This window comes from Schistocerca serialis, chromosome 3 (genome assembly GCF_023864345.2).
Source record: "Schistocerca serialis cubense isolate TAMUIC-IGC-003099 chromosome 3, iqSchSeri2.2, whole genome shotgun sequence".
NCBI lineage: Eukaryota > Metazoa > Arthropoda > Insecta > Orthoptera > Acrididae > Schistocerca > Schistocerca serialis.
The window spans coordinates 32,759,026-32,773,544 of record NC_064640.1 but is presented as its reverse complement, the minus strand read 5'-3'; positions in this window follow the sequence as shown (position 1 = coordinate 32,773,544).

The window sequence follows — 14,519 nt, the reverse complement described above, 5'->3', positions numbered from 1 at the left end:
TACTGCTTTACATTTCATTTCTCCACATAGGGAGTGTAGGTGTTGTACTACTGCCTACCCATACAATGCGCTGTGATTTATACACAATTAGAGTGAAGGGTTATCCTTCCGTTCTACGAGCTGCAATATATGTGATAAACATAGATGACACATTGTAGTTATGGTATGTTCATTGGTCATTTCTCCATAAGAGAATGGGAGACATAAACTGATATAGACATTATTCTTATGATTACATATTCTAAACTTACTAGTAAGCTTGACGAATTGATGCACTTATTACCAGTAGTATGTACATACATATTCGCTTTTATGAATCATGTTGTTGCTTATGTATAATACTGAGGAAAAGAGGTATTGATTATGATGTGGCAAGAAATTTTTACATTTGGATGATGATGATGATGATGATGATGATGATGATGGTGATGATTGGTTTGTGGGGCGCTAAACTGTGCAGTCATCAGTGCCTGTACAAAGTCCCAATTTCTACACAGTCCAATTTTTTCCACAGTCCAATCAAGCCACTGTCACGAATGATGATGATGATTATGAGGACAACACAAACACCCTGCCCTCAGGAAGAGAAAATCTCCAACTCGGCTGGGAATCGAACCCGGGACCCCGTGTTCCAGAGACAGCAGCGCTAGCCACTAGACTACAAGCTACAGACTTTATATTTGGAGGAAGACACTATGATACACAACCAGATATATAATGTGGTATTATTGACACATTCACTGATACAAAGTAGATCTCTCATTTCATTGCACTTCTCTGTACTCAACTTTGCACTTCATCAATGCAGAAACTCTGAGATAGGAAAAGTAGATCCTGTTTATTCCTCACCCATGTTTGTATGATGACCAACCTATGACCTACTATTGATATAAACTCATCCAGGAAATAGCAGTGTCACCTGGCGAGGAATGACTGCTACTCAGACATATGCATGGTGCATGTAGTATCAGTGAGCATGTTGTCCATGTGTAGAATAGGGAAGGTGAACGATATATCTGAGTCTGACCGAGTGCAGATTTTGATGGCACAGAGACTTGGCATGGACATTTCAGAAACTGTATAACTTGTCAGCTATTCAGGGAATGTTGTGTGGAATGTCTTCAATGTGTGGTGAAACTACATCCAGATGCCTTGGGGTTGGGCAACCATCCCTCATTACAGATGTCGGATGTCATAGGCTGGGTAGACCAGTAAAAATCAACAGATAGGGATCTGTGGCAGAACTAACATCAGACATTAATGCTGGGTAGAGTATAAGTGTGTTTGAATGCACAGTGCACCAAACACATGTGATGATGGGCCTCTGCAGCTGATAACCCCTGCATGTGCCAATGTTAATACCACAACATTGGCAACTACAACTGAAATGGGCAAGTGACCATCGGCACTTTACATTACACAGTTGCAGAGCACTGCATGGTCTGATGAGTCCTGATATCTTCTTCATCATGTCAATGGGAGGTCACAAATCTGCCCTCTTCCAGGGGAACAGCTGCTTCACACCTGTACTGAGTGACAGACAAACTGATAGCAGCCCCACTATGCTCTGGTGAACATTCAGTTGAGCATCCATGGGTCCAATGGAGCTTGTGCAAGGTACCATGATGTCCAAGGAGTATCACACACTGGTTGCAGACCATGTACCTCCCTTCATGACAATCATGTTTCCCGATGGCAGTGGCATTTTTCAGCAACATAATGCACCATGTTAAAGGCCAGCAGTGTGATGGAGTGATGCGAGGAACACAATAGCAATTTCCAGTTGATGTGCTGCCCCCTTCCCCCCCCCCCCCCCCCCCTCCCCTCAACTTGTCAGATCTGAATGTGGCATTATAGCTCATCGACCCCCAACTGGAATTAGGTGACGTATCTGTGCAGATGTGGTGCCAACTCCTTCCAGCAACCTTCCAGGACCTCATTGCTTCCATGCCACAATGAGTTGCAGCCATTATCCATGTGAAAGGACATACCAGCTATTAGGTAGGTGGCCATATATGTATTGAATTAGTAGTCAATGTTTGTATTGGAATTTGCATTAGCACAACTGTTATGAACACTACTGATATATATTATTTACTATGAAAAAATGGTGTTAATATCATGTTTAATTAATTTCACAAAACATTTCTTCACTATTTCAATATTGCATTTTCGTTATAGTCGAGGAGAATTTGACAAAATGGGCAAATTCATGTGTAACAAAAGGGATAAAAATCTCTAGCCAAAAAAAGTACTACCTGAAGAACTATCTGAAACAGCATGGGGTGGATGATAGTCAAGAACATACTGTAAGTCTCACTGTTCTATCTATAAAAAAGTCGTTCAGCAAGCAAAAAATTATGCAGTTATAAATTAATAACAGAATCAAAAAATAAAATGAAAGGCACTTGGAAAGTCGTGAAAAATGAAACCAACAACAAGCAACATTCTATATACAAAAATTTGAAACTGAATCTAAATGATGAGTTGACATCATAACTAGAAAAAATCATAAATGCTTTTAATGGCTATTTCAGTACCATAGCTGAAACCTGATAAAGGATAACTGCCATAGAGCCAGTGCTCAATACCCAACACATGAAAGTGTCAATGTTTCCCCAAAAAGCCTCAAACACTGAAGAGCTCGCAGTTTCAAAAAGACTAAGGAATAAATACTTCAATGGCAGTGACATCGTACCAGATTTTATTGTAAAGAATTGTGGGGAATACATTGTAGAATCATTAACTGTTATAATTAATGAATCATTTAGTAATGTACTTTTCCCTGACATCCTAAAGGTCGCTAAAACTACCCCACTTTACAAAAAGGGATGAGAAAATGATTTAGCTAATTACAGCCCAATAGCACAACTCAGCACATTTTCAAAAATATTTGAGACATTGTTTTACACCAGATTAGACAGTTTTTTTTAACAGATTCTCTGTAATATCAGAGCACCAGTATAGATTTAGAAAAGCTAAAACAATGACACAGCAGCGTATGAATATCTCAACGCAACCTTAAAATCTTTAGATAAAAGAAATTACTACTGGTATTTTTTTAGATGTGTATATAGCTTTTGATGTTACTGACCACACCATACTCCTTAGGACTTTAGCTAACAAAGGTGTGAGAGGAACTACAAACCAATGGTTAGAATCATATCTAAGAAACGGAGTGCAAAAAGTTGAAATGAAATTTGAAAAAAAAAATACTAATTTTTGTCAGTGTGCTGTGCACTTCTCTGCGAAAGTGCTGGTTAGATATGGTGTTCCACAAGGCTCAATCCTGGGACCCATACTGTTTCTCTTATATATTGACCACATTATCACAAAGCTTACTTCAGGGCATGCTACACTACTTGCAGATGACACATGTATTCTGGTAACAGGTGCAGACAAAGCTGACCAAGATCAAAACATTAAACCACTTATGTCATTACTGAACGAATGCTTCAGTGAGCACAATCTCATTATAATTATGCCAAAAACAATCTTTAGCCACAGTGTAAATGAATTAGGTCTTGTGTGATACTGTCATGCCATTAGTAAAAATGTAACTGTTGATACACACACAAGACAGCTACACTCCACATCAAAATGACCACTAGATACTAGATGTGCAGTCAACTATTGGGAGAACGGCAATCAGACAAAGCGCCTACATTCAATTGCCACTGGCATTTGCGAACACACACGGTTTGGTGCAATGTTGCACATGTTCCCCAAAATGCCAGTAGTACCAGCACATGACCTACTGTACATCAGGTGATGGTGCAGGCGAGTGGGACACAGCCCTGCTGCGGGAGTGTCTCGTGTATCTTGGCCAGCTGCAATCTCCATGAATGCTACAACATGCAACCAGCCGGCTAATCTGTAGCATCAGTTGATCAACCTTTGCCGTTAATGCATTGCACTCAGCTTGCGCTACTGTGGTGGCTGTACTCATGCACTGTGTGGCTGATAGCATAATAGGCACTGGTGAGACGGCATCCAGCACCTTAATGGTCAATTCTGCCATGACGACTAACAACATCTCCGACTTTGTCACAGTAATCCCCTTGATAGATGGAGATAAGCGACTGCTCAAGATGGTACACAGCAGATGACTGGGTATGATAACAGTGTCAATTTTACTTCTAAGATGTCGCAGATAGTATGATGGTCTTCAATCTCCAATATCTTCTTGATTACTACCTGATGGATGTGCTCTTCTTGTGATGCAGTACACAGCAGATCAGTTCCATCTTCAACTGTTCATATACATTCCCTTCAGGTGGTGCGACGATGATATCTTGCACATCTGCTCCATATCGCTGCTCCAATTGGCTCACCACCAACGCAAATTTAGTTGCATCTTTGGTAATGCCTGAATAAAAATAATTTGCCTCTACTTGGGCAAATCATAGTACTGGATTTTGTGGCCAGAATGGTGACACTTGCCCAGCTGATTACTGACACTGACGATGAGTACACCATGCTATTTTAGGACTTTCCAGCATTAAAAAATCTACCAGGTATACCAGAGGATGTCAGGCACAACACTGTGCACTATATTAAGACAACTGAGGTGTGCTGAACTCCTGCCGATCACAACGACTGGCAGAGGAGTCCCTGATACCTCTGCTCCATGACTCCAACAACACGTTGAGCGCCACTTGCGTGTATAGTGTACTAGATTGTTACAAGGCCTACACACAGGTCTGGTGGCTGATGAAGATATACTGAAGAGAGCCATTATTAGGCCATTTGGCTTATTTGAAAGTAAATTTGCGAATCTGAGTCTACAAAATGCAGTGCAAACGTGGCAAAAGTTTGTCGATTCAATGTTGGGAGGCTGGTCGTTCTGTTTCGCTTACCTCAATGACGTTTTGCTCTTCTCAGCCTCACCAGAAGAACATCGCCTGCATCTCATCAAGATTTTTCATTGACTAAGTGAGTACAGAATTGTGCTGAATGTGGTGAAGTGTATCTTTGGACAGTCACAAGTTGATTTTCTAGGCCACCACATTACTCCTTCAGGCTCGCTACCCTTGCTGGACAAAATAGAGGCTATCTGCCAGCTGCCCCGCCCGGACACACGTAAGGAGTTAAAATGCTACCTAGGCATGCTGACTGGAATTCGAGTGTAGGAAAAGGGAGAGAAGGAAACATAGTAGGTGAATATGGATTGGGGGACAGAAATGAAAGAGGAAGCCGCCTGGTAGAATTTTGCACAGAGCACAACATAATCATAGCTAACACTTGGTTTAAGAATCATGAAAGAAGGTTGTATACATGGAAGAACCCTGGAGATACTAGAAGGTATCAGATAGATTATATAATGGTAAGACAGAGATTTAGGAACCAGGTTTTAAATTGTAACACATTTCCAGGGGCAGATGTGGACTCTGACCACAATCTATTGGTTATGACCTGTAGATTAAAACTGAAGAAACTGCAAAAAGGTGGGAATTTAAGGAGATGGGACCTGGATAAACTAAAAGAACCAGAGGTTGTACAGAGATTCAGGGAGAGCATAAGGGAACAATTAACAGGAATGGGGGAAAGAAATACAGTAGAAGAAGAATGGGTAGCTTTGAGGGATGAAGTAGTGAAGGCAGCAGAGGATCAAGTAGGTAAAAAGACAAGGGCTAGTAGAAATCCTTGGGTAACAGAAGAAATACTGAATTTAATTGATGAAAGGAGAAAATATAAAAATGCAGTAAGTGAAACAGGCAAAAAGGAATACAAACGTCTCAAAAATGAGATCGACAGGAAGTGCAAAATGGCTAAGCAGGGATGGCTAGAGGACAAATGCAAGGATGTAGAGGCCTATCTCACTAGGGGTAAGATAGATACCGCCTACAGGAAAATTAAAGAGACCTTTGGAGATAAGAGAACGATTGGTATGAATATCAAGAGCTCAGATGGAAACTCAGTTCTAAGCAAAGAAGGGAAAGCAGAAACGTGGAAGGAGTATATAGAGGGTCTATACAAGGGCGATGTACTTGAGGACAATATTATGGAAATGGAAGAGGATGTAGATGAAGATGAAATGGGAGGTATGAAACTGCGTGAAGAGTTTGACAGAGCACTGAAAGACCTGAGTCGAAACAAGGCCCCCGGAGTAGACAATATTCCATTGGAACTACTGACGGCCGTGGGAGAGCCAGTCCTGACAAAACTCTACCATCTGGTGAGCAAGATGTATGAAACAGGCGAAATATCCTCAGACTTCAAGAAGAATATGATAATTCCAATCCCAAAGAAAGCAGGTGTTGACAGATGTGAAAATTACCGAACTATCAGCTTAATAAGTCACAGCTGCAAAATACTAACACGAATTCTTTACAGACAAATGGAAAAACTAGTAGAAGCCAACCTCGGGGAAGATCAGTTTGGATTCCGTAGAAACACTGGAACATGTGAGGCAATACTGACCTTACGACTTATCTTAGAAGAAAGATTAAGGAAAGGCAAACCTACGTTTCTAGCATTTGTAGACTTAGAGAAAGCTTTTGACAATGTTGACTGGAATACTCTCTTTCTAATTCTAAAGGTGGCAGGGGTAAAATACAGGGAGCGAAAGGCTATTTACAATTTGTACAGAAACCAGATGGCAGTTATAAGAGTCGAGGGACATGAAAGGGAAGCAGTGGTTGGGAAGGGATTAAGACAGGGTTGTAGCCTCTCCCCGATGTTGTTCAATCTGTATATTGAGCAAGCAGTAAAGGAAACAAAAGAAAAATTTGGAGTAGGTATTGAAATTCATGGAGAAGAAATAAAAACTTTGAGGTTCGCCGATGACATTGTAATTCTGTCAGAGACAGCAAAGGACTTGGAAGAGCAGTTGAATGGAATGGACAGTGTCTTGAAAGGAGGATATAAGATGAACATCAACAAAAGCAAAACAAGGATAATGGAATGTAGTCTAATTAAGTCGGGTGATGCCAAGGGAATTAGATTAGGAAATGAGGCACTTAAAGTAGTAAAGGAGTTTTGCTATTTGGGGAGCAAAATAACTGATGATGGTCGAAGTAGAGAGGATATAAAATGTAGGCTGGCAATGGCAAGGAAAGCGTTTCTGAAGAAGAGAAATTTGTTAACATCCAGTATTGATTTAAGTGTCAGGAAGTCATTTCTGAAAGTATTCGTATGGAGTGTAGCCATGTATGGAAGTGAAACATGGACGATAAATAGTTTGGACAAGAAGAGAATAGAAGCTTTCGAAACGTGGTGCTACAGAAAAATGCTGAAGATTAGATGGGTAGATCACATAACTAATGAGGAAGTATTGAATAGGATTGGGGAGAAGAGAAGTTTGTGGCACAACTTGACCAGAAGAAGGGATCGGTTGGTAGGACATGTTCTGAGGCATCAAGGGATCACCAATTTAGTATTGGAGGGCAGCGTGGAGGGTAAAAATCGTAGAGGGAGACCAAGAGATGAATACACTAAGCAGATTCAGAAGGATGTAGGTTGCAGTAGGTACTGGGAGATGAAAAAGATTGCACAGGATAGAGTAGCATGGAGAGCTGCATCAAACCAGTCTCAGGACTGAAGACCACAACAACAACAACAACAGGCATGCTGAACTTCTATTGGCGGCATCTGCCGCATGCAGCTAAAGTTAGAGAGAGCCACTGACAGCCATGCTGGTGGACCTGAAGGCTAAAGGCAATTCGACAATTACCTGGATGGATGACATGATCGCAGCTTTTGGGAAAACAAAATAAGTGATAGTGGATGTACATCCTGAGCCGAATGCACTGTTGGCTGTTGTTTTAGATGCAAGCCAGACATCGGTAGGCATCGTGCTTCAACCACACATTCATGAGGACTGGCACCTGCTAGCTTTCTTTTCAAAAAAGCTCACAACTTCACAAAAAAAAAAAAAAAAAAAAAAATGGAGTGCATACGACCACAAACTGCTGGCAATGTATGAGGCTGTCCAAATACTTTCAACCACATGTCGAGGCACACACCTTCACAATATTTACAGACAACAAGCCACTGACATTCACCTCCCAGCAAAATAATCTGAACTGCTTGCCAAGGCAACACAATCAACTGCTATACGTTGCCCAGTTCACCACAGATGTTCAACACATTTCTGGGATCGACAACATCATGGTGCACGGTCTCTCTTGCATCGGCAGTGTCTCTACACTGGACTGCATGGCACTCACAGAAGCATAGAGGTCAGACCAAGAGCTGCAATACCTTTTACATGATGCACAGGCTCCATTACAACTACAGCCTGTATACATTCCTGGCGCTGGTGTGCAACTGTATTGCGATGTGTCCACAGCCAAACCACATCCATACCTGCCTATGAACTTCCGATGGCAAGCGTTCGAATCCCTACACAGTCTGAGCAACCCAGGTACATGATATACACTCTGTCTGGTTCTAGATTGCTCTGTGTGGTCAGGAGCAAAGAAGGATTTTGGAGAGTGGACGAAGTGTTGTCTCCAGTGCCAATGAAGTAAAGTCGGCAGACACCTACATGCACCAGTAGGTAATTTCCCTGACGTCACAGTGTGGTTCACACATGTTCACATTGACATCATTGGATCAGGGCTGCCTTCAGATGGTGAATGCTACCTGCTCACCATCATAGACAGATTCACTCATTGGCTAGAAGCAGTACCAATTTGTCACATTGGACATCGCGGTTTGGCTGCCCACTCCATGTTACAACCGACAGAGGCAGACAGTTCAAGTCAGAATTGTTAACAAAACAGTCAGTACTTCACAGCGTCAACCATCTCTGGACAACCAGCTACTACCTGGCAAGCAATGGAATGGTGGAACAATAGCAATGCACCCTAAAAGCAGCCCTGATGTGCCATGTGACTAAGTGGACTGAGGGTTTACCAATTGTCCTACACAGACTCCAAAAACAAATACAGACCCAACCTGGGCGATTCCTCAGCTGATCTAGTGTATGGGGAAGCGCTGAGACTACCCTGTGATTTCATAGAAGCAGCTCCAAGACGAGAAGAGGATCCTTCTATGCTTGTTAGGTGTCTCAGAGAGTACATCCAGAAGATATGCACCCCACAGCCATTCAGGCATGGCACTGGCCCACTGTTCATGCATAAGGATATCAGCTCGTGCTCTCATGTGATGCTACATAGCAACAGCATAAAACTGGCGGCTCGCCAGCAACTCTACATTGGTCCACATCAGGTTGTCAGCACAGGAGACCGCACACTGCACAGTCTCCTGAATGGGAAACGCACCACTGTGACTTTTGACAGAGTCAAACCGACCTATGTTTTCCATGAGCTAGCCCCAGCAAATAGACGACTGCTGCCTCAGCCACTGCCTGTTCCAGCGCCAACCCAAGCATCAGAATAACAGAAATGATGCAGTCACCCGCACTAACTATGCCAGCGTCTCCCACCTACATATTGTGTGTGTGTGTGTGTGACAGATACCGTGCCAGTCTTTGGTCTCCAATTTCTTCTTGAGTTAATACCTGATGGATGTGCTCTTCTTGTAATGCAGATAGGTGGTGGATCAATTCTGTCTTCAACTATCCGTATGCGATCCCTTCAGGCGCTGCGACCCCTCACACAAATTAGACAGCTACACTGTGTGACAAAATGCCCATCAGCTGATAGGAGAATGGGAATCGGATGAATTGCCTATGTTCAATTGCCACTGGAATTTGGGAACATGCACGGTATTGTTAAGATAAGTAAATAAATTAGAAAAATTAGAAACTAAATGAAAAACTTGGTTTAGTTTAGAGAGTTACATACTGGTAAACAGCGGGCAGAACAGCAGAGCGGAAGAGACAATGACTGTGAAGTCAGCAAGTTCCACATAAGCGGACGCTGTCGATTCAGCCATCAGGCCATCGCCTGACCAGCTCACGTGTTTCTCAGTTGTCACATGTGAGCAAAGGCCCCGCCTACATTCCAAGAGCCAATTACCGATGTTAAGAAGATTCTTCGAGAAGCTTTTCAACGTGACAGAAGAGGCAATGACCATGAAGTTGTTCACCTCCAGTAAACTGAAGTGAATAAATAAGCGAGATGCAGTGGGCCCAACAGACGAAGGAAGAAGAGAAGAGTAGCAGTTGTTTTCAGTCAGTTTCGGTGCTGAAGACCGTCATGCAAGAAGAGACTACATCATACACAGACGCACCAAGTCCGCCGCTGTAATGGAATAGCGAGCAGCAGCCTCGGCGCCAGAAGACAGAAGATAAAAGGTATTTGAAGTCTGATTTTTATGTACCCGGGTGACTCATGAGGATGGGAAGGAGACGGCCTCATATCAGCAGTCACCTGTGAGCTGGGATGAAGATCTGACAGCCGAAGACTGGCAAGCGGGAGTCCATTGCTTGAGTCCGGGACACTGGCCTTGCCCCGCAGCGCTGCTCCCCTGACCGACGCACAACACAAGCGGCCGCTTAGAGAAGAGAAACACTGGGACGCCACATCCAAGGTATCACCATCCGATGCATGACTTCGCTCGCAATAATTAAAAGGGCCACCTCGTGCTGCGCGTCTCCAGTCAGCTGGGCGAGACGGGGACACGAGATACACACTGCCACGCGTAATCAGACACCGCCGCTGCCGCAGCAGAAGGCTTCGCAAATGACACAGCTGCCATTCTCCGAGCCAGAACATCGAGTAAGGAAACTGTTGTACGAAACTTGCAATAAAAGTGATTTTATGTAAAAATGCTTTTTCGTTCTACCTCATATCTGAGCCAAGGAAGAACCCACCCTGCCCACATGTTGTTAAGACAGAAAAATTAATTTATTTAGGATTTTCACCCTGACATAATGTTTTAGAATTAAATGCCCATTGCAGTAATGCTCATCCTGACAACTGAATAGCATCAAAAGAGAAAACTCAGTTACATTTAGTGACAGAAGTGTTACATTTAGTATCAGAACTGTTACATTTGGTGTCAGAGAAAAACCCTTGGCTCAATATGAGGTGTGAATGACAGTCACTAAAGGTCCATAGTTAGTATTGTTTAATGTGTGAAAGGATAGAGATTTGCATACTAGTCATAATATTTTCTTTATTTAGAAGTGTATTCTCTCTCATAATTTTTAGAGTTTGTCGAAAATATTTAAACACCTTTTTAATTCAGTGTAGTAAGATTGTGTAACTAATAGTTTGTAAAATAGTGACACGAAATCGTACAAAGTCAGATTCAGCACCACAAGCGGTTTCTACTGAGGAAGCTATTCAGAGCTTAGTTAATCAGATAGCACAGCTTAAAAATGATAATAATAATAGCCGACATTTTGTGTAACATGCAAACTATATTCAAGGTTAGTGGAATAACGAAACCGGGGGCCCCCTTTGCGCGAAGTTTTAAAAGACTGTGAACATTCTTTGAAGCTTGGAAGCAACTGTCTAATAATAGGAGGTGCTAATGATGTTTATAGGAACGAGGGCAAACTCGCCACAAGAGCTCTAAGAAGTACATTACAGAAAATTACAGATGTTAACTTCTTCATTGCCAGTATCCCACAAAGACATGATCTTATAGAAGAATCCTGTGTCAACAAAGAAATCACAGTTAATAATAGGAAATTTGAGAAAATCTGCCAAAGCCTCCCAAATGCCACATGTGTGGACATACCATCCGCAGAGAGAAGTCATTTTACAAGGCATGGGCTTCACAGAAATAAACTCGGAAAATCATTCATTAGTCGAGAAATCCTTAATGCAGTGAAGGCAGTTAAGGACAAGAATAGCACGACCATACCACTTCCACCACCAAACACAGCAACTGAAAATTTCCAACAACAAATTGAAACTGAATCACTGACAACAGGTCCAGCACTAGAATCTCCACTTTCGTCAAAAACAACTGAGATAAATGAGTCAACTAGGACAGAAGTTTCCAAAGCAGCTTCAGCAGAAGCAGCTACATACTATGCAACTGCATCATTAACAAGAAAAAAAATGCCTGATGTACCAACAGCCAATGACCTTTCATCAGTATTGGCCGCTCCTCAGTCTTCAACAGTGAAAGACTTTTCACCAGCTTCACCATCATCAGCAGTAACAGAAGCAAACAGAAGAAGCACAAGAACCAGGAAACTTTCAACTCTGCAGGATTTTTGGTACCCGGCCTCTGTTACAAGACTAACATAAGGCAGATACCTTCAGATACACCAACTTCCAAGTCAAACCGGCAACAGACTCACCTCCACTGTCATCAACAGAAAAATAACCATGCCACCAGCTCATCTGAAGTATTTTTTAGCATCAGGTCTAAAGGGAAAGGTGCCACCAGGATAAGTGAAAACAAATGCCTAACAGTGTTTCACCAAAACATTCAAGCCATAAAGAACAAAGCACAACAGCTAGAAGTAGAATTGGAAAAATTTGATAGCCAAATTTTGTGTATCACTGAACACTGGTGCAAAGGGAAGCAAATTGAACACATTGCATTAGCCTCATTTGACCTTGCATGTTATTATAGCAGAATCTCAATGAATGGTGGAGGTTCATGTATCTATGTAAAAAAAGGTATATTATTTAAAGTAAGATATGATCTTTTAGATCTAGGTGAGGACAAACATTTCGAACTTTCCGCTGTTGAAATAATAGGACCTGGCATAGCAAAAAAATTAGTCATATTTTGTGTGTACCGCTCTCCTAGTGGAGACATTGATATATTCTTCTCAAAACTGAATCAAAGCTTAGACAAGGTTTCTGGACCAAAAGCAAATGTAATTATCTGTGGTGACTTAAACATTAATATGATGAAGCCTGATAAGGCTAGCAACATATATGTGAATATTCTAAGCTGTTATGGAATATCCTCCCTTGTTAATTGTCCAACTAGAATAATGAAAGAATCCTCCTCATCTATAGATCATGTAGCTACAGATATTGATAGTAAAAAATGTCATATTGTTGTCCAAAACCTGGGCCTAGCAGACCACCTCTGCCAGATCTTAAAAACTAACATTCATGTAGAAACTCCTCCTAAACTTTGTACATACAAAAGAATGTTTTCCAAATCAGCCCTGCATCAGTTTAAATCCCAGCTAGAATATGAAGATTGGAGGGAAGTCTATGCAGAAACCAACGCAAATCAGAAATTTATCAAGTTCATGTCAATTTTTAAACTCAGATTTGAAGAGATGTTTCCCAAAACTCTTTATCAAATTAAAACTACAAAGAGAAATCAGTGGGTGACTACAGGTATCAAAAAATCCTCAGAAACTCTTAGATATCTCAACTCCATAAAAAATAATCAATCTAACCCAGAAGTTCTGCAATCCTACAAAAAGTACAGGAAAATTTACAGAAAGGTGTTGCTAGCCGCAAAAAAACTTTCAAACAACAAAATATTACTTGAAGCTGAAAACAAGAGCAAAGCAGCCTGGAACATCGTCAAACAGGAAACATCTAACTCTGCTAAAAAGGACCTCAATTCACATATTAAAAACAAAGATGTACCAGTAGGTAACCCTAAAAAATTAGCTGATTTTGTAAACTCATATTTCAGTAGTATTGCAAAAAAATTACAGCAGAAATTTCCAGATACGTATGATTTACCTACTCAGAACCAGCCAACAAACTCAATGGTGCTGTTGCCAACTACAGAAAGGGAAGTGGCACTAGTAGTACACCAACTAAAAAATAAAACTTCAGTAGGACGTGGTGAAATCCCAGTGTGCGTAATTAAAGATTGTATAGACTCCATAAAGGGCCCATTAACAGACGTAATTAATGAATCTTTCGAATCTGGATACTTTCCGGAGTACCTAAAACAAGCAAAAGTTATACCTATCCTTAAAAACGGAGATGTGGAAAATGTAGAGAACTACAGGCCAATCTCTATACTGTCTATCATTTCTAAAATAATAGAAATACTAGTCAAAAAGAGACTGCTAAATTACCTGAATAAATATAATCTTCTTTCCAATGACAAATTTGGTTTTAGGCCCGGAAAAGGCACACAATATGCTATAGCACAGTTCACTAAAGTAATTTTAGAAGCACTGGACAAAGGTGAAAATGTAAGTGGTATCTTTTTAGACTTGTCAAAGGCCTTTGATACAGTTGACCACAAAATCTTACTTCATAAATTAGGGCAAATAGGAATAAGAGGTGTGACAAAGAAGTGGTTCAAATCATACTTGGAAAACAGAGTTCAACGAGTTGAGATATCACAAGTTTCAAACAATTCCCTTATAAAACACCTGTCTGACCCAGAAAATGTGAATATAGGCGTCCCACAGGGAAGTGTATTAGGCCCAATATTGTTTCTTATATACATTAACGACTTCCCACAAAGTATCAGACATGGCGAAAAAATACTTTTTGCTGATGATAGCAACATTGTAATAACAGGTGAAAATCCAACACAACTGTCAGAAAGAGCAAACGAGGCTCTCAATGATGTCCACAACTGGTCATTAAAAAATAAAGTAACCCTAAATGTAAAGAAAACTAACTATATTAACTTCCAATTGAACAAAAAACACAATGCCACTAGAATAAAAGTTAATAATAATGAATTAGAATGTGTAACAAGTA